The 20,000-nt window shown below is 35.5% G+C and overlaps 1 protein-coding gene across 1 annotated transcript in view; it reads left to right on the plus strand.

Moving 5' to 3' along the window:
* The window catches only part of LOC136828133 (carboxypeptidase N subunit 2-like), an 849,326-nt gene that overhangs the window by 224,547 nt on the left and 604,779 nt on the right, over positions 1–20,000 (plus strand). The gene's annotated exons all lie outside the window — the stretch shown is intronic.

Consider the following 20,000-nt stretch of genomic DNA (forward strand, 5'->3'; position numbering starts at 1 on the left):
TGGAACTGCGATGTATTTATTAGGTCCCCTCATTATCCGGAGGTGCTTCTTCTTCGCTCTTCCCAGTGGAAGAGGAGTTCATCATTTATGGAAACCAAAATGTCTTTATTATTTAAATGGCTCTAGAGCAGTGGTTCTTTTCCTTTTTCAAAGTATGTACCCCTTTCAGATCAGCCAGTCCGTTCTCGCACCCCCTGAATTGCTGAAATAAAAAAAAAAAAAACCATAATAATAATAATAATAAAAATAATAATAATAATGATGATGATTATTATTATTCATTTTGTATTTTATTTTATTTTATTTTATCTTTTTAATTTTTGCAGAAAAAATAACGTACTCAAATAAAAATATATTTTGTTTTAATTATTCGTAGGCATCCTCGCACCCCTTAGGAACCGGCTTGGCACCCCCTGGGGGTGCGAGCACCCCTGGTTAAGAACCCCTGACATAGAGGTCTTGCTGTTTTTGCACTGGGCAGTGTTTTTTTTTTTTTTTTTTTTCTCAGGAGCTATCAAGTCCTAATGTATTTGTCTTCATATCGTCCATATGCCTTTGGTGCGTCCACGCTAATCATGTTGGCTACTTGTCGCATATATCACAAACAAGTTGAAAACAAGTCGGCAACACGTGTGGAGTAGAAACCTTTGGCAAATGTTGGCACTACAGTAAAGTAATTCATAAACACATGTCAGTTACTTATCGTGTACATTTCACAAACAAGTTGTAAACCAGTCAACTGCAAGGGGAGAACGAACCTTTGGCAAACGCTGACGCTGCTGTAAAACGTCATAATCACAAGTCGGCTACTTGTTGCATACATATCACAAACAAATTGAAAACAAGTCAACGACTGTAAGTGGCAAATAAATGCATGTTGGCTACTTATTGCATACATATCACAAACAAGTTGAAAACAAATCGGTGTCCGTAATTGGACAACAAGCCTTTGGCAAATGCTGGCACTAAAGTAAAACATGTTATAAACATGTTGGCTACTTATAGCATACATGTCACAAACAAGTAGAAAACAAGTCAGCAACAGTTAGTGGAGCACAAATTTTTTGGCAAATGGTGGCACTACAATAAAACATGACAAAGTCACACATTAACTACTTATCGCATACAAATCACAAACAAGTTGGGAACAAGTCAGCAACATAAAGTGGAGAACAAACCTTTGGCAAATGCTTGCAGTACAGTAGTAAACCATGTCATGAACAAATGTTGGATACTTATCACATACACATCACAAACAAGTTGAAAATAAGTCAGCAACAGTAAGTGGACAACAAACCTTTGGCAAATGCTGGCACTACAGTAAAACATGTCAAGAACACATGTTGGATACTTATCACATACATATCACAAACAAGTGAACAAGTGCATTACTTGATTTAAATAAGTTCAGATTGCTTGTTAGCTTTGATATACTAGAAAGTTTAGTTTTTTTTATGTGTTAGTTAATTATAAATAGGAAAAATTGTCTTTTTTTTTGTAAAAGAAAACTATTGTGCCTGCTTTGCCTGTCCGTCCGCACTTTTTTCTGTCCGCCCTCAGATCTTAAAAACTACTAAGGCTAGAGGGTTGCAAATTGGTATGTTGATCATCCACCCTCCAATCATCGAACATACCAAATTGCAGCCCTCTAGCCTCAGTAGTTTTTATTTTATTTAAGGTTAAATTTAACCATAGTTGTGCTTCTGGCAACGATATAGGATAGTCCACCACCGGGCCGTGGTTAAAGTTTCATAGGCCGCGGCTCATACAGCGTTATACCGAGACCACTGAAAGGTAGAAGTATTTTCGGTGGCCTTGATTATATGCTGTAGCGGCTGTGTAGAAAACTCTATTGCGCCGTAGAAACTTCACCGTATTTTTTACTTGTTTTTTTTTTTTTTTTTTTGTTTTGAGTTGTCTTGGTTTGCTGCAGAAGCCTCAAAGATGCCGAGACGTGGACTTATCAGTTACCCAAGCAGTATTTATATTCTAATTTCTTTAAAGTATAAATTAGGGTTGCAATAAACCCTCCTTAGGTATTTTGCTCTCAACATAGGTGAGATATCATCATGTACCGCTCAGAACACTACCCTTATTTAGGTCTTCTTTGGTACCCAGTTTGGTATATTATCATCTTGGACCCTTACTCACACTGAGGGACCTGGGGCAACCCGAACGAACTGTAAGGTCTGTAAGGTAAGGTAAGGATATCCAGTCTGGTTTTAGTGTCCAGAACCACCCTGCTCACTGTTCTTATCCATGTCTTCCTAGGTATACCATACCTTTATTCTTGTGATATCTACTATCCATTTCAGGGACAGCGAGTCATTGTTTTTCTCAAATATCTTCCAAACTAATTATTTGATCGAAATGGTACTTTGACACAGTATACAAGGCACCTCCCGCTAATTTTTGTTAATATAGTGTATTGCCAAACGGTTTTAGTCAAGGCGTTTACTCCTGACTTACATGGTGTTGCCAAGCATCGCCAAAAAATGCATTCGAACGTCATTTATCCCCATCCCGTCCCTCCCTCTCCCTACCCCTCCTCATCCCCCCCTCGACCCACTTTCCTCGCCTCCCCATCTCCGCCCCCCTTCTTTCCTGTCTATGGGGAATAGGGGACGTTCGATTGCGTAGTTTATGCCCGCTGACTCATGCCACTTTGCCTTTAAAAGTCAAGAGCAAACGCCTTAACTAACACCATTTGACAATGCACTATATTACCAAAAATTAGCGGGATAGTATTACACAGAATGTACAGAATATACTGCACTGGTGTAGACGATCATCCCCTCTAGGTTTGTACTTTTAATAACCACCATGTCTTGAAGACACAAACGTTGCTAAGAAGAATCACCGTCTCCCATAGCTTGAAGTTTGTAATGTGTAGTACTTACAGAGCTTGCAATTGAGGTAATTAAATCTGATGGGACCTACTTATAAAACATCTAATTGGACGTAAGTAATTAACTGTGATTCGTTACAAAGTATGTAATTGATAACAAAAATCAGAATTGTTTTTTTCTAGATTATAATGATAGTAATTGTAAAATATCATGTGTGATAATTTTCTTAAATTCTTGAATTTAAACACACCAAGAGTGGTTTTGGTAAAGAATATCCAGTTGGAGATGAACAATTGAACGTGATTTGTTAGATTATAATATAATCTACGTTAGAAATCAGGCTTAATCTGAATTGAGAATATGTTAATGAAATTAAAAAGAAATCAAGTGTGATGTATTTTTAGGAAATGAACTTATGTTAAAAACTTTTAATTAATCCTAAAGTTTTAAGGAACAAAAACCTGAATTGCATTTTGCGATGTCATTGCATATCATTGCATGATGTTTAAGTTGCGAGGTGAAACAGCATCTACACCAAAAAAAAAAAAATAAATAAAAATCAGAAACGTTTCGGATATAGAATTTTACCAAATGTTGGAAAGAATTTTCAGTAGAGGCTGTAAATCTTTTTTTTTATTTATTTATAAGTACATCTGGGGCTCAAATTTTCTGAAGATCAATATTTACTATCATTCAGACTTGAGCCGGAACTGAATCAGGCTTTCGGGGCTAAGTCTGAGACAAAATCGTAGCGTTATTCAGCAAGCAACCAATCAGTGAAATGTCAAAAAAATAAAGAAAAAGGAAAACTAATCATTATGACCAAACTGTCTCAATACATTCTGTTGTCCTTTCATTTCGCGCGATAAACAAAATCCTTTTCTGTGCGCAATATTGGAAAGACCCTGTCCACCCCCTCCCCGCGTCCAGCGTCCCCCTCCCCCGCCGAAAAAAACTATTTCCCCAAAAAGTGTTGCAACTTTTTTTCCACCAACTTTTCGGGGATCGCGAAATAATTGATGAAGAATAACAAATGTTCCTTCTGGTGTTCATGTTACGTATTCAAAAATGGAATCTTTTTCTCCATTGTCTGGTTTATTTTTTTTTTTTTTTTTTTTCATTGTTTTTTTTTTTATTCTTTTTTTTTTTTATTCTTTTGGAAATACGACATTTTTTGGCTTCCGGACGGTTGCCTTCCCGTCATTGGTTTCCCTTTGTGTTTTAGAATATTCATTTGCGTTTATTTATTCATTTGCTTATTTATTTATTTATTTATTTATATTTTTATTTGTTTATTTATTTATCTCTTCATTTCTTCGGTAGTTTCATTGCGGCTGAGTTTGTTGTTCTGTTTTTGTGTTGTGGTTTTAGTCTTTCAATTGACTCAAAATTCTTTGTGCATGTGTATTATATATATTATATGTATATATATATATATATACATATTAATTTATGTATAATATTATATATGCATATGTACATGTATATATACATGCATACATACATACATATATATATGTATATGCATATATATACATGAACTTATATGTATGTATATATATATACACATTATTATACACAATGTATATAACCATATATGTGTACATATATATAGATAGATAGATAGATAGATACATGCACATACACACACCCATCCATCAAAGAGTGATTTGAATGGTATAAAAAAAAGGAACAAACTGACTTAGTGGGAAGACTACTGAAATATATATATATATATATATATATATATATATATATATATATATATATATGTATGTATGTATGTATGTATGTATGTATGTATGTATATATTATATATATATATATATATATATATATATATATATATATATATATATATATATATATAAATAATCATCCATAACTGATAACTTGTTCATATCCCACCAATTACCTCAAGTACAGATAGCGCAGAATTACAGAAATTTCACTACAAAAAACCTTTTCATCATTATGGGCTATTGATTCATAATTATTAGACTAACAGGTTAGTCAAGTAACAAATTACAGTGTTCCGTCAGTAGCATTAAGTAACTCCATTAACTAGTGGTGCAGTAAGCTTAATATTTTTTTTATTTTCCGCTTATTTTTTCTTATATTTTATATATATTTTTATCTGTTTATCATTTGCTTTGTCATCGGCAGGAGACAGTGATATCCACTGATTATTTTCCGGACAAGAAAAAAAATTTAAAACAAAAGGTTAGGAATCGTTAGAAGCGATTCCATCATCTTCTAAAACGTATAATTAAAGCTAAATAAAGAAAAAAAGAAGGATAATGAAAAGAGTAGGAATCTTTAGAAACGATTTCGTCATCTTCTAAAGGGTACAATGAAGGCTGATTAAAGAAAGAAAGAAAATAATGAAAAGAATAGGAATCTTTTGATTTGATATCATCGTCTTCTATAAGTTATAATGAAAGCTAAATAAAGACAAAAAATAGGAGGATAATGAGAAGAGTAGGAATATTTATTTAGATGCCGTTTCATCATCTTCTGCAAGTTATAATGAAAGCTAAATAAAGACAAAAAATAGAATGATCAAGAAAAGAATAGGAATCGTTAGATGCAATTTCATCATCTTCTATAAGTTATAATGAAAACTAAATAAAGACAAAAAAGAATCAGATATGAGGATAATGAAAAGAATAGGAATCTTTAGATACGATTTCATCATCTTCTATTAGTTATAATGAAAAATAATGAAAAAATAATTGGAATACAATGAAAAGAATAGGAATCTTCAGATGCCATTTCATCATCTCCTAGAAGTTATAATGAAAGCTAAATAGACACAAAAAAGAAAAGAAAATGAACAGGAGAATAATGAGAAGAGAAGAACTCACATCAAGTTGCCTTCCATGCAAGAATAGAAAATGAAATTCAGCAAGAGTTGAAAATTGGACTGAAATTTTTTTTTAAGTTTTTTTTTTTTTATTTTGACTTTCTTTCCCGGGAACTTTCGTACTTATTTCCCTCATGAATACAGACTTGTTTACCTTTTTTTTTGCGACATGATTTTGTTGGATGCAAGAGAAGTTCAGTTATTAGTTTGGAAGCCCTTCAGGGGTGAGTTTTTTTTTTTTTTTTTTTTTTTCTCGTGCCAGGCGGAGGAGGAGTTCGTGTAAAAAGCTCCACCAGTTCAGAGACGATGTTGTTTTCATAAACATTCGTTGTTGTGCTTTAGTGATCGTCCATATTTTGTTGTTTAATTTGTCCTAATGATCACTGATTTTATCAATTAGCTTTGTTGTAGATTTGACTTCGTGATTATTTTTTTTTTTTCTATCACAGTCATCCTATTCGATTGGGTGGTTTTTATATTATTATTATTATTATTATTATTATTATTATTATTATTATTATTATTATTATTCAGAAGATAAACCCCTTCATACGGAACAAGATTGCAAGGGCCACTGACTTGAAAATTCAATCTTCCAAAGAATATTATAGTGTTCATTTGAAAGAAGTTACACAAGATAATAGGAAATACAGAAAGAAAAATCAGTTATTATAAAAATTCTTTAAAAAAATCACAAATTAATAGATAATATATAAAAAAATATAAATAATTGAAATGCTTGGTGTAGCTTGCTTCCGGCAATCACCTGCCAAAATTTATGGTTCCCATTGTCATAAACTAATTTATTTTTTAAAGAGCCTTCATTGGCAATTATATTCTTCGTTTGGCTTCAAGTTCCTTCACCAGTGTTGGTAATCATTGCCATATGTTGTAGGTAGTTCTATCTTGCATAAATTGTCCAAAATATCTTTGGGATCTCATGGCCCAAATTCCCTCTGTGTTTATAATCAGTGAGCACCATAATTTTATTCCCTATTATCCTTAGTAATTTTCTGTAAAGGAAAACTATTGCGCCGGCTTTGTCTGTCCGCCCTCAGATCTTAAAAAATACTGAGGCTAGAGGGCTGCAAGTTGGTATGTTGATCATCCACCCTCCAGCCATCAAACGTACCAAACTGCAGTTCTCCAGCCTCAGTAGTTTTTATTTTATTTATGGTAAGTTTTAGCCATACTCGTGCATCTGGCAACGATATACTGTACGATAGGGTCTCATCATTTTTGCAGATTTCAGAATCTTGTCATATTTTAGAATTACAAATGCCTGTAATCTTACTTGATAGAGTTCCGTTTCATTTTGATATTTCTTGGTTCCAGTTAATGTTCTAGTCCAGTTATGGTTTGTATGTACTGTATTTTTATATATATATATATATATATATATATATATATATATATATATATATATATATATGTGTGTGTGTGTGTGTGTGTGTGTGTGTGTGTGTGTGTGTGTGTGTGTGTATAACTGAATCACGGAAAATATATTATAAATGAAGACAAAATCCACGAAGGAAAGAGAAACAGACTGCTAAGTAAAGGACGACAGTCGAAAGGCCTGCAGCACTCCAGTGTTTCTCTGATATATATATATATATATATATATATATATATATATATATATATATATATATATATGTATATATATATATATGTATATATATAAATACTGTATATTTACAAAGTCTGTCACCAGTGATTTTTCATCATCTTCTCTGCCGGTCAGAATGACAAAAAAAAAAAAAAAAAAAAATTCAGTGACATTTTTTCCCCCAGCGACATTTTCCTTCCTTCCTTCCTTCCTACCTCACGAGTTTTTTCCTGCTCTTTATCCCTCCCCCTTTTTTCCCCTTCTCCCACCCCGTTCCCTTTCCCATTCCCCCCCTCCCTCCCTCCTCCCTTCCCATCCCTTCCTTTTTCCACCGATTCGTAATTTGTTGTTGTTGTTTTTCAAATGACCAATCAAGCATGTTAATGGCTTTATCAGGTGAATCCATTACCTGGTTTTTTTTTAGTTTTTCAGGTTTTTTTAAGTGGTTTTTTTTTTCTCAGACCGGGAAGAAATTAGCATACGGTGGGAGTTTGAAGGATTGGGATCCTCCGCTTGTTTTTGGAAGTTTACCAAAAAAAAAAAAAAAAAAACGGAAAGATGATTTGAAAAAACGATCGAATCAATTAAAACCATTTTCCGAAGCAGCGTCAGAAGCGGCGGCGGATTTTTTTTTTACTGTTTTTTTTTAGTTTTTAATGTTTTTTTTTTGCGACGAGGCAAAAATGCAAGAGGGGAGAGAGAGAGAGAGAGAGAGAGAGAGAAAGGGAGAGACAGGAAATGGAGTTGAAGCACTGGCGTACAAAGAGGAAAACTAGAACTGAGAGAAAGAGAGAGAAACAGACAGACAGACAGACAGAGAGAAACCTATATGAAATAATATTCATATATTCATGATAATTCTCTATTCACTTCACTCATTACGCTCATTTATATTTATATATATATATATATATATATATATATATATATATATATATATATATATATATATATATATATATATATATATGTGTGTGTGTGTGTGTGTGTGTGTGTGTGTGTGTGTGTGTGTGTGTGTGTAGAGAGAGAGAGAGAGAGAGAGAGAGAGAGAGAGAGAGCAGTGTTCAATAAATATATGATAATTTTCTGGGCACCCCTCTTATTGTAAAAACTTGAAGACACGTGCACACACATACACACATGCACACACTCACATAATATGTATGTATATATATATATATATACATATATATACATATTTATATATGTATATATTTATATATACATATACATTATATATATACATATATACATATACATATATATATAAATTATGTTTATATATATATATATATATATATAAAATGTGTGTGTGCGTGTGTGTCTGAGAGAGAGAAGAGAGAGAGAGATAGAGCATAACTAAGGAAGCCACTGGCTATGATTACAAATTCGCCTAAAAGCCTTGTGTCAGGAAGTTGCTATTAAAAAAAAATAATAAAAACCTACTGTCTTTTTTTATTGTAGGAGGAAGGAAGGGGGGGCTGTTATCAAAGTAGCCTTGAAGGGTACTTTATTAAAGTCTGAGAGAGAGAGAGAGAGAGAGCTTTTCTTGACGGCGTAAATTTCAAGAAAGCATTGTAATTTGCGATAGCAAATAACGCAAGTTATTATTATTCTTTTTATTAAAGAAAATATTAAATAAGGCCATTTGAAAATCCAAGTAACGCAATATAATCGCCCAAATCAATAACGGTCTGAAATCGCTCACAGACATTATTTAATGAACGAAAAGAAAATATAAATAGCGCCAAGTATCACTGAGGAGATTGGGCACTTACTGGAAAAGTAGTGGAACCGCCAGCAGTAAGCAGTAAGCAGTTTATTGCCTGCTCCTACTGCCTACTAAGACTTTGAAAGGGAGGGCGGGGGTGACTATACAGACGTAATAATGTTGCTCGTTAATGGCAACTGTAACCTATCTCGGAATTGTTTGATGCGCTGCCCTGATAAGTTATCTTATTCAGTCTCATTCCCCTGTTATTTTCCCCTCATGGAAATGTGGAAGAGTTTTTTTACTCTTCTTCCTTCCTCCTCCTTTTCCTCTTCCTCTTCCTCTTCCTCTCCCTCCTCCCTCCTCTTCTTCCTCCTCCTCCTCCTCCTCCTCTTCTTCTTCTTCTTCTTCTTCTTTTATTCATCCACCTCCTCTTCCTCCTCCTCTTCATCTTCTTCTTCTTCTTCCTCTTCATCTTCTTCTTCATCTTCTTCTTCTTCTTCTTCTTCTTCCTCCTCCTCCTCCTGTTCTTCTTCTTCTTCTCCTTTCTTCTTCTCCCTCCTCCTGCTCTTCCTCATCCACCTCCTCCTCTTCTCCTCCTCCTCTTAAGTTATCTCACTCATTCTTACTCACTGAGTTTTATGTAATTGTTTTTTGGTTGATATTGTACCCAAAAGAAGAGATATTAATCGAAGTTCTACCCAAAAGGGCTGTTATTGGTTGAAGTTGTACTCAAAAGAATGTTTTTGGTGGCGAATCTGCCAAACAGAAATGTTTTAGTTGAATGTGTGCTTAACAGAAATATTTTTTTTATGAATTTCTACCATAAAGAACTGTTTTTGGTTGAACTTCAACTCACAAAGAACTGTTTTTGGTTGAACCTCAATTCACAAAGAACTGTTTTTGGTTGAATTTCAACCCAAAACAAACTGTCAACCCAAAACGAACTGGATTGATGACTGAAGTTCAACCTAAAGAGAGCTTTTTTTTTTCAAATAAGGAACTTTTTGGTTAAAGTTCTACCAATAAACAATTACCTCAAAATTAACTGGCTTTTGGTTGAAGTTCAACCCAAAAAGAACTTTCTTGGTTGAATGTCTACTCAAAAACAACTGTTTGGTTGAATTTCTACCCTCAGAAATCTTTTCGGTGAAATTTCTACCCAAAAAGAACGGCCTTAGTTGAAACTCCACCCTAAAAGCCCGGTTTGGTTGAAGTCCTACCCCTAAAAAGAACTATTTTTGGTTGCATTACAACCCATAAAGAACTCTTTTGGTTGAAAGTCTACTCAAAAGCCAGCTACCCAAAAAAAAAAAGGTTTTTTGTCTGAAGTTCAACCCAAAACAATGGTGTGACTGGATGCGAGAGAACCATCATTGCATGGAAACATCCTCCGGTCCAGCAACCCCCGACCTCTCTACCCCTACCCCTATCCCTACCCCACTCCCTTCCTCTGAGGAGTCCTCTCCTTCCTCCACTTGTGTGAGGCGGAGCCGTCACTCACTTCCATCCTCGAGAGGAGCCATTAAGGTAATCCTTCCCAGTATCATTGGGGCGTCTTTCACGAGGTCCTAAAGCTTGCCCAAGTGCTGATACTCCCGAAACTTAAGTACCCGAGGATCCAGATAACGCCGGCGGACCTTCCAGATAACGGCTGGAATTCCAGAACGCGGCGGCAGTGGGGGGCGGCGACGAAGACGCTTCTGGGTTTGTTTTTTTGTAATGATCTCGAGCATCTTCCCTCCTCTTCCTCCACTTCCTCGTCTTCCTCTTCTTCTTCTTCTTCCTCGTCTTCCTCCTCGTCTTCCTCCTCCTCCTCGTCTTCCTCCCCTCCTCCTCCTCCTCTTTAACCTCCTCTCTCCATCCTCGCCTTCCTCCTTCTTCCTCCTCCCCCTCTTCTTCTTCCTCCTCCTCCTCTTCCTTAACCTCATCTTCCTCTTCCTCATCCTCCTCGCCTTCCTCCTCTTCATCCTCGCCTTCTTCCTCTTCTTCTTCCTCTTCCTCTTCCTCTTCCTCTTCCTCTTCCTCCTCCTCAGCCTTTTCTTCTTCTTCTTCTTCTTCTTCTTCTTCTTCTTCTTCTTCTTCTTCTTCTCTCTCTCTCTCTCTCTCTCTCTCTCTCTCTCTCTCTCTCTCTCTCTCTCTCTCTCTCTCTGTATATAAAGAAGGTTCAACAGCTGCACGACTCATATATATATATATATATATATATATATATATATATATATATATATATATATATATATATATATATATGTGTGTGTGTGTGTGTGTGTGTATATGTACTGTATATACTACTTCCCTCAGATTGCAAACGACTTCTATCATACATCGTAACTTACGATATTTCCATAACAATTTTCACTGCAGTTATTATTGCTATCACCATTATTATCGATAGTTATTTTAGTGATAACTTCTACTGATAATTCTGTGACTATTTTCACCGCAGTTATTATTGCTGTCAGCATTATTGATAGCTATTTTAATCATAAGTTAAACGTACTTTGTGACTATTTTTCGCCGGAGTTATTAGTTTTCTGTAAGAGAAAACTATTGTGGTGGCTTTGTCTGTCCGTCCGCACTTTATTCTGTCCGCCCTCAGACCTTAAAACCTGCTGAGGCCAGAGGGCTGCAGATTGGTATGTTGATCATCCACCCTCCAATCGTCAAAAATACCAAATTGCAGCCCTCTAGCCTCATTAGTTTTTATTTTATTTAAGGTTAAAGTTAGCCATAATCGTGCTTCTGGCAACGATACAGAACAGGCCATCACCGGGCCGTTGTTAAAGTTTAATGGGCCGCGGCTCATGCAGCATTATACCGAGACCACCGAAAGATAGATCTAGTTTCGGTGGCCTTGATTATACGCTGCGCAGAAAACTCGATTGCGCCGAAGAAACTTTGGCGCATTTTTTACTACTCATTATTATCATCATTATTATTGATAGTTATTTTGATCATAACTTAAACTTTCCGCTGCTACTCCTCCTTGGAGTTACTTTAAAAGATACTCCTTAGACTCTGTGCGCTGAAGTTATTTAAGAAGTTTTGACAAAGTATCGGTTATCGGTCGCCTCCTAAACTTCGCCGTAACATCATCAGGAAGGAAAGTTTTTTTTTTTTCCAGTCAATAAGTGGATGTGTGTGTGTGTGTGTGTGTGTATGTGCTTGTGAACGCGCCTGGTTTTGCTTTGTGTAAGTTTGATGGAATGTGTATTCGTTTTTGTGTATACGTTGTGTAAGAGTTTGGGGATGGTCATACGTGTGTGTATGTATGTATGTATGTAAATATATGTATATATATACATGTATATATACGTGTAGTGTGTATATATATATATATGTGTTTGTGTGTGTCTGTGTGTGTGTGTTGTGACTGTGTCACTAAAACAAACTCATCAAAAAAAAAAGTGAAGTTCAGGAAAATAAGTTTTGTCGAATAAATTTTGACTGTGAAAATGTTTGCAGTAAGGATTCCTTTTCTACATCTCCTGGGATTTTGTAATACTTTTATTTTATCCTCCTCCTCCTCCTCCTCCTCCTCCTCCTCCTCCTCCTCCTCCTCCTCCTCCTCCTCCTCCTCCTCCTCCTCCTCCTCCTCCCACTGAACCGAAAAGGTGACCACGATCGGCGTTGTCATAGTCTTTCGGTCAAAGCGGCCAGGCCAATCACCTCGCCAGTCGCCGACTGTAATTGAATTGCAGTAATCAGATAAGGCCCTCTCTCTCTCTCTCTCTCTCTCTCTCTCTCTCTCTCTCTCTCTCTCTCTCTCTCTCTCTCTCACACAGTTTCTTCTTTGACACAGTTATTTTTCTTTTGATTTTTAAAATTTAGATTTTCTGTTCAGAGAATTTTCAAGATTTGGCTGATGTAAATATAAAGTAGTATTTTATATATTTTTATGCATATTCCATAATCGTGTGTGCATGTAAGTATGCATGCGTGTGTGTATGTATACATGGTTATCTGATATTTAAGCCTTGATAGTGTTTTTTTATAACGCTTATATGTCTGTTGACATATTGCTAACAAAACTTGCTTAAATACACAATCATACACATGCATATATATATATGTGTGTGTGTGTGCGTAAGTGTGTGTATAATATATTTATCTTTATGTATTGTGTGTGTTTTTAAAATATATATATGTATATATACATATACTGTAAATACACACACATACACATATATATATATTCATATATACATATATATTTATATATATACACACATACATATATTAATAAAAACACACAACATACATAAAGATAGATAAGATAGGAAGGTAAACAGATAGATAAATACCATTATTACACCATTTAAAAACTCAACACTCTCTTCTCTATCCCAGTGAAAGACAGTTGCAACAAGAATCGCCCCGAATCCCCTGCTAATTCTCCCAAGGTATTTCTTCTGCCCTGTCTGTGTTAATTTAAGTGCTTGCAAGTAAGGAAAGGTAGATTAAAGTTGTCCACTTAAACTTTCCGCCGCTAAAGTTGAGAGAGAGAGAGAGAGAGAGAGAGAGAGAGAGAGAGAGAGAGACTTCGGTTGGAAGTCGAACGGTTTTGGGGCTATACCAGAGAATGGTGGGGTGAGTAAATACTTTTGGAAATGTTATTTTACGAGTTTTCTCTTTCATGAAAACTTTGTCGATTATATTTTTATGTTAATAGTTTTTTTATGTGCATACTATTGTTAAGAGCTTTTATTCTGAAGTTTTTTTTTTTTGTCCTGGTTTTTTTAATCGAATCTGTTTTTCTCATTTTATTTAATACAAGTTTTGTACTAATGACTTTTCCTGAAACCTTTCTAACTTGTCGTTTGCTTTTCATAATATTATTAAGAGCTTTTGTTTCGAAGCTTTTGATTCCCCCTTTTCTTAGCCTGGTCTTTTTTTCACCTCTTTTATTTGATAGAAGTTTTGTACTACTGACTGTTCCAGAAGACTATGTTTTAATCTGTATAAATTTTTCTTGACTTTGCGTAATATTTGAAGCTTTTAATTTCTTCTTTTTTATCCGAATCTATTTTTCTTTTATTTTATTTTGATAGAAGTTTTACACTATTGGCCGTTTTTGACATTTTTTTTTTTAAATATTATGACTTGTTCTATGATGTATGATTGAAAGTATGTTTGATTAAAAGAAGGAAGAGTCATCATTGAAAAAAATGCTCATGATTTAATGGAAATCGTTTATGATTGAAGGAAAAATTTTTATGATTGAAAAAAAAATGTTCATGACTGAAGGAAAAGACTTTCATGATTGAAGGGAAAAACGTCCATGATTGAAGGAAAGACGTTCATGATTGAAGGAAAAAACGTTCATGATTGAATGAAAAACGTTCATGATTGAACGAAAAAACGTTCATGATTAAAAAAACGCTCGTGACAGAAAGAAAAAACTTTCATGACTGACAGAAAAAACGTTCCTTATTGAAGGAAAAAACGTTCATGACTGAAGTGAAAAAACTTTAATGAATGAAAAAACGCTTATGACTGAAAAGGAAAAAAAGTCTATAAATGAATGAAAAACTTTTATAATTAAAAAAAAACTCTCATGACTGAAGGATAAAACGTTTATAAATGAATAAAAAACTTTTATGATTGAAAAAAACTCTCATGACTGTAGGAAAAACTTTTATAAATGAAGGAAAAAGTTTATGATTGAAAAAACTCTCATGACTGAAGGAAAAAAACGTTTATGGATAAAGGAAAACTTCTATGAGAAAAATGAATCTCATGACAGAAGAAAAAATGTTCATGATTGAAGATTGAAGGAAAAAACGTTCATGATGGAAGGGAAAACGTTCATGACTGAGGGAAAAAATTCATGATTGAATGAAAAACGTTCATGATGGAAGGGAAAAACGTTCATGACTGACGGGAAAAACGTTCATGATTGAATGGAAAAACGTTCATGATTGAAGGGAAGAAACGTTCATGGTCGAAGGAAAAAACGTTCATGATGGAAGGGGAAAACGTTCATGACTGAAGGGAAAAAGTTCATGATTGAATGAAAAAACGTTCATGATTAAAGGAAAAAGCATTCATGACTGAAGGGAAAAAAACGTTTATGACTGAAGGGGAAAAACGTTCATGACTGAAGAAAAAAGACATTTGTTACCGAAGGAAAACGTATATGAAAACAGAAATTAACTGGTTTATTTACGGATTGGCTGATTATTAGAGATCCACGCCGATTGTCACATCTAAAGCAATTTATAGAATTGAGAGTCACCGCAGGAAATTCCTCTCTGGCCACGCGATTGGACGAATCGCGAATCAATCGGAAGAATCACGGCGGGAAATTGCTTTTTCCGTGTGATTGGCCGAATCGTGAACCAATCGGAAATTGCTTGGCTCGGTGAAATGGAGAATCACGGTGGAAAATCTCGGTTGATTGGATGATACGGGAATCTTCACAAATTCATCTTCAGGTTACGGGTCGAGTTGGGTTGGGTCTTGTGACTGCTCTAGTTTTGGTCATTAAGTGAACGCATTTTGTAATTTTTTTTTTTTTTTAGATTTTTCTTGGTTGAGTTGGGTTGGGTCATGTGACAGCTCTCGTTTTGGTCATTAAGTGAACCAATTTTATTATTATTAATTTTTTAAAGATTTTTCTGGGTTGAGGTGGGTTGCGTCTTGTGACTGCTCTCATTTTGGTCATTAATTGAACCCATTTTATGTTATTTTTTTTTTAGATTTTTCTTGGTTGAGTTGGGTTGGCCTTTGTGAACTCACTTTTCATGAACCCATTTTTTATTATTTTTTTTTTAGATTTTTCTTGGTTGAGTTGGGTTAGGTCATGTGACAGCTCTCGCTTTGGTCATTAAGTGAACCCATTTTATTATTGTTTATTTTTCTTAAAGATTTTAGTTGGTTGAGTTGGGTTGGCCTTTGTGACAGCTCTCACTTTGGTCATTAAGTGAACCCATTTTATTATTATTTTGTTTGTTTTTTAAAGATTTTTCTGGGTTGAGTTGGGTTAGCCTTTGTGACAGCTCTCACTTTGGTCATTAAGTGAACCCATTTTATTATTTTGTTTGTTTTTTAAGATTCTTCTGGGTTGAGTTGGGTTGGCCTTTGTGACAGTTCCCATTTTCATTAGTGAACCCATTTTACTATCTTGTTTGTTTTTTTTAGATTTTTTCTTGGTTGAGTTGGGTCTTGTGACAGCTCTCACTTTGGTGACAGTGAACCCATTGTATTATTTTGCTTGTTTTTTTAAAGATTTTTCTGGGTTGAGTTGGGTTGGCCTTTGTGACAGTTCTCACTTTGGTCATTAAGTAAACCCATTCTGTTATCAAGGAAGTTTTGATTTTGTTAAAATTTAATTAAAAATCTAAGAAAATAAAATTCAAGTCATAAATAATAAAATCTGTTAACCTATTTTTTTCGAAATAAACCGTGAAAAAAACTCCCAAAGCATCCACTACGTTATTACGAAAAACACATAAAGAAAGTTGTCGAAGCCCCGAGAAAGAGATAGAGGCAAAAAAAAAAAGCATAATAATAATCTTGGAAGTTTTGATTATGTTAAAATGTAATTAAAAATCTCGTTTCCACAAAAGAAGTTTAATCAACTAAGCTTCTATTAGCGACTTATAATTTGCCTTAGGCTGAGGGGCAGTAGGGTGGAGAATTGCGTGAAACGCTGGGTTGGGCATTTTAGAGGGAGGGGAGGGGGGAGGAGGAGGAAGGGAAGGGGAGGATTGGGAGGGTGAAGAGGAGGAGGATGAGGGGAGGGGAGGTGGAAGGGAGAAGAGGAAGAAGAGGAGGAGGGGAGTGGAAGGGGAACAGGAGGAGGAGGAGGAGGAGGAGGAAGAAGAAGAGAAGGAGGAGGAGGAGGGGAGAGAGGAAGAGGAGGGGAGGGGGCGTGGAAGGGGAAAGTGAGGATGAGGAGGAAGAAGAGAAGAAGAAGGAGGAGGGGAAGAGGAAGAGGAGGAGAAGATGGGAGGGGATAGGAAGGAGGAAGAGAAGCAGGGGGAGGAGGGAGAGGAGGAGAGGAGGAGGTGGGAAGGAGGTGGAGGTGGGAGGAGGAAGAGTGGATGGGAAGGGGGGTGAGGAGGAGGGGGATAGGAAGGAGGAGGAAGAAGAGGAGGAGGGGGAAGGAAGGAGGAGGAGGAAGAGGAGGAGGAGGGGAGGGGTGGGGAAGGGGAATGGGCGATCGATTAGGGCGTTTCATCATGTCATTGTCTGTTGATCTTTTTATGCTGCGGTGGGTTTGAGGGAGTGATGAAGTATTGATTAATATATCTTGACTTTTCTGTTTAGTGTTTTGTGGAAGGTAGAAAGTTGTTTGCGGTAGAGAGAGAAAGAAATAGTTATATATATATATATATATATATATATATATATATATATATATATATATATATATATATATATATATATATATATATATATATATATATATATATATACATACATACACACATATATCACAAACCTTTGCGACAATGAAAATAATGATTTAGCAAAGATGTCAGATTCCACCCAAGCTGGACACGAGAGAGGTGAATTAAAGGATCACCTGTTGATCTTTCTCTAGAAAAAACAGAGATCAGTGATCAGTGATTAGAAGGCTGTGAAATTTAGGAGCTGAATGTCAAGCAGAGTTATGAAGAATTTAGTCACAGGAGAAGTAGGAGTTATGGGATAATGACAAGATTAGAGTAGTCACTATTGTTTTTTTTTTTTTTTTTTTTTTAATTTATTCTAAGCACTTTGTGGGGGGAACACTTTCAACCATTCAGTGCTTAAGACAATGAAAAGAGGCAGTTGGAGAGGTTGGACAGCAAAATTAATATATCCAGAAAATAAAGGAGATGAAGTACAAGAATCTAAAGGTGGAACTGGGAGAAAAATGGGAGAAGCAATAGTTAGAGCGGTTGGACAGCAGTATAGAAGAAAGGAGTCGAGAACGGAGGTAAAGTAAAAGGCTAAAAAAAAAAGTTGTTGCAGTTAGGTGTTTAGTGATGCCTACAGTGCACCACGCGATGTTCACTGACGGCACTAACACCCTAAAAGACCCAATATTTTTACGAACATATTAAAACTTATTAAAATCCTCTTGAAAAGGCTAGAAAAAAAACTTTCTTAATTTCAGGAATTGTAGCTTAATTTGATTTAATTTTAAAGTATAGTTACTCATAAAATGACTATATATATTGATGAGTAGTTGTGCTTAGGGTATTTAAAAAGAACAAGTAAAAATGCGCCGAAATCTAGTTTTCTGTACAGCCGATACAGCGTATAATCAAGGCCACCGAAAATAGATCTTTCGGTGGTCTACGGTATAATGCTGTTTGAGCCGCGGCGCATGAAACTTTAACAACGGCCCGGTGGTGGCCTATCCTATATCATTGTTAGAAGCACGATTATGACTAAATTTAACCTTAAATGAAATAAAAACTACTGAGGCTAGAGGGTTGCAATTTGGTATGTTTGGTGATTGGAGGGTGGATGATCAACATACCAATTTACAGCCCTCTAGCCTCAGTAGGTTTTAAGATCTGAAGGCTGACAGAAAAAGTGCGGACAGAAAAAAGTGCGGACACAATGAAATGCGGACGGACAGGCAACGCCGGCACAATAGTTTTCTTTTACAGAAAACAAAACATTTAATTTTTTCTTTTATTTAGTAGGCCTATATTTCCTTAAAAAAAGAGTAAATGATGACATAAGGAATTTAGTAATGGTAATGATCCGACAATTTAAAAGTCTTTTTTTTCTGTTATTTGTCTGAAACGTTAAAAAATACATTGATATCTATTAAAACCAAAAAATATGTAGGAAATAGGAAGCAGTTTATCGCAACCTCTTCAATACAGAATAAAAAAAATATGAACAATGGGCCAACAAAAAAATTAGTGTTCTCTGACTCGCCAACATTCTAATAACGGCGCCAATAACCTAGATTTTGTGACGCCAGTTTTAGTAGCCATAAATCAGTCAATCAGTGTAGTTTGAAGACCGGAGTAGAAATCCAATCGAGAATTCGTTAAAACAAACGAGAAATTATCGACCTTGGCGATCGTTCTTTTAAGTGGAGCTCCTTGGCTTAGCAGGTTCGTGATATTAGTCTAGAGGGGGAAGGGGGAGGGGAGGGGGAGGATAGAGGGGAGGGGTTATACGGCCGTTCGTGACCATTATTAGCCCATGTGAATGGGAACAGAAGGAGAAAATCGAATATTGATCAAGGAGGTTAGATCCTCTCTCTCTCTCTCTCTCTCTCTCTCTCTCTCTCTCTCTCTCTCTCTCTCTCTCTCTCAGTGTCTGTCTTTGTCTTTATATTTTCAAAAGATTATCTCTTCATCTCTCTAATGTTCATTTGGATAATCTCTCTCAGTATCTCTAATGTTTATCAGATTCTCTCTCTCTCTCTCTCTCTCTCTCTCTCTGTCGACGTCTTTCTATTGGGTGCGTGATATGGAACCAGGAGCCATTAGGAGCGAGGTGAGAGTGTTGCTACAAAAAAATCAACTGTAATGTTTGTAATGTTTTACTGTTTTTTGGTTGCCAAGTGTAGGGTAATTGTGCACTGTGTATTCGCAATTGAGAATTAAGTACTGATTGACAGTGATGGACGATTTTACAGCGGTAAACATTATTTTTGAAGTGTTTATTCTGCGCGTGTTGAATACAGGCCCGCGCGTGCGCATACATAGATAGACACATACATACACAAACTTACACACACACACATATTTGGTATATAAAATTATATATATATGTGCGTGTGTATTCATATATATATATATATATATATATATATATATATATATATATATATATATATATATATATATATATATATATATATATATATATATTATAAAGGGAGAGAGAGAGAGAAAGAGACTGATTAACACCTACAGAAAGAGATAGAGAAAGAGATTATCTCTTAAAATCTAAAGACTAACAGACAATGAGAGAGAGAGAGAGAGAGAGAGAGAGAGA

The sequence above is a fragment of the Macrobrachium rosenbergii genome, chromosome 42, assembly GCF_040412425.1.
Source record: "Macrobrachium rosenbergii isolate ZJJX-2024 chromosome 42, ASM4041242v1, whole genome shotgun sequence".
Classification (NCBI taxonomy): domain Eukaryota; kingdom Metazoa; phylum Arthropoda; class Malacostraca; order Decapoda; family Palaemonidae; genus Macrobrachium; species Macrobrachium rosenbergii.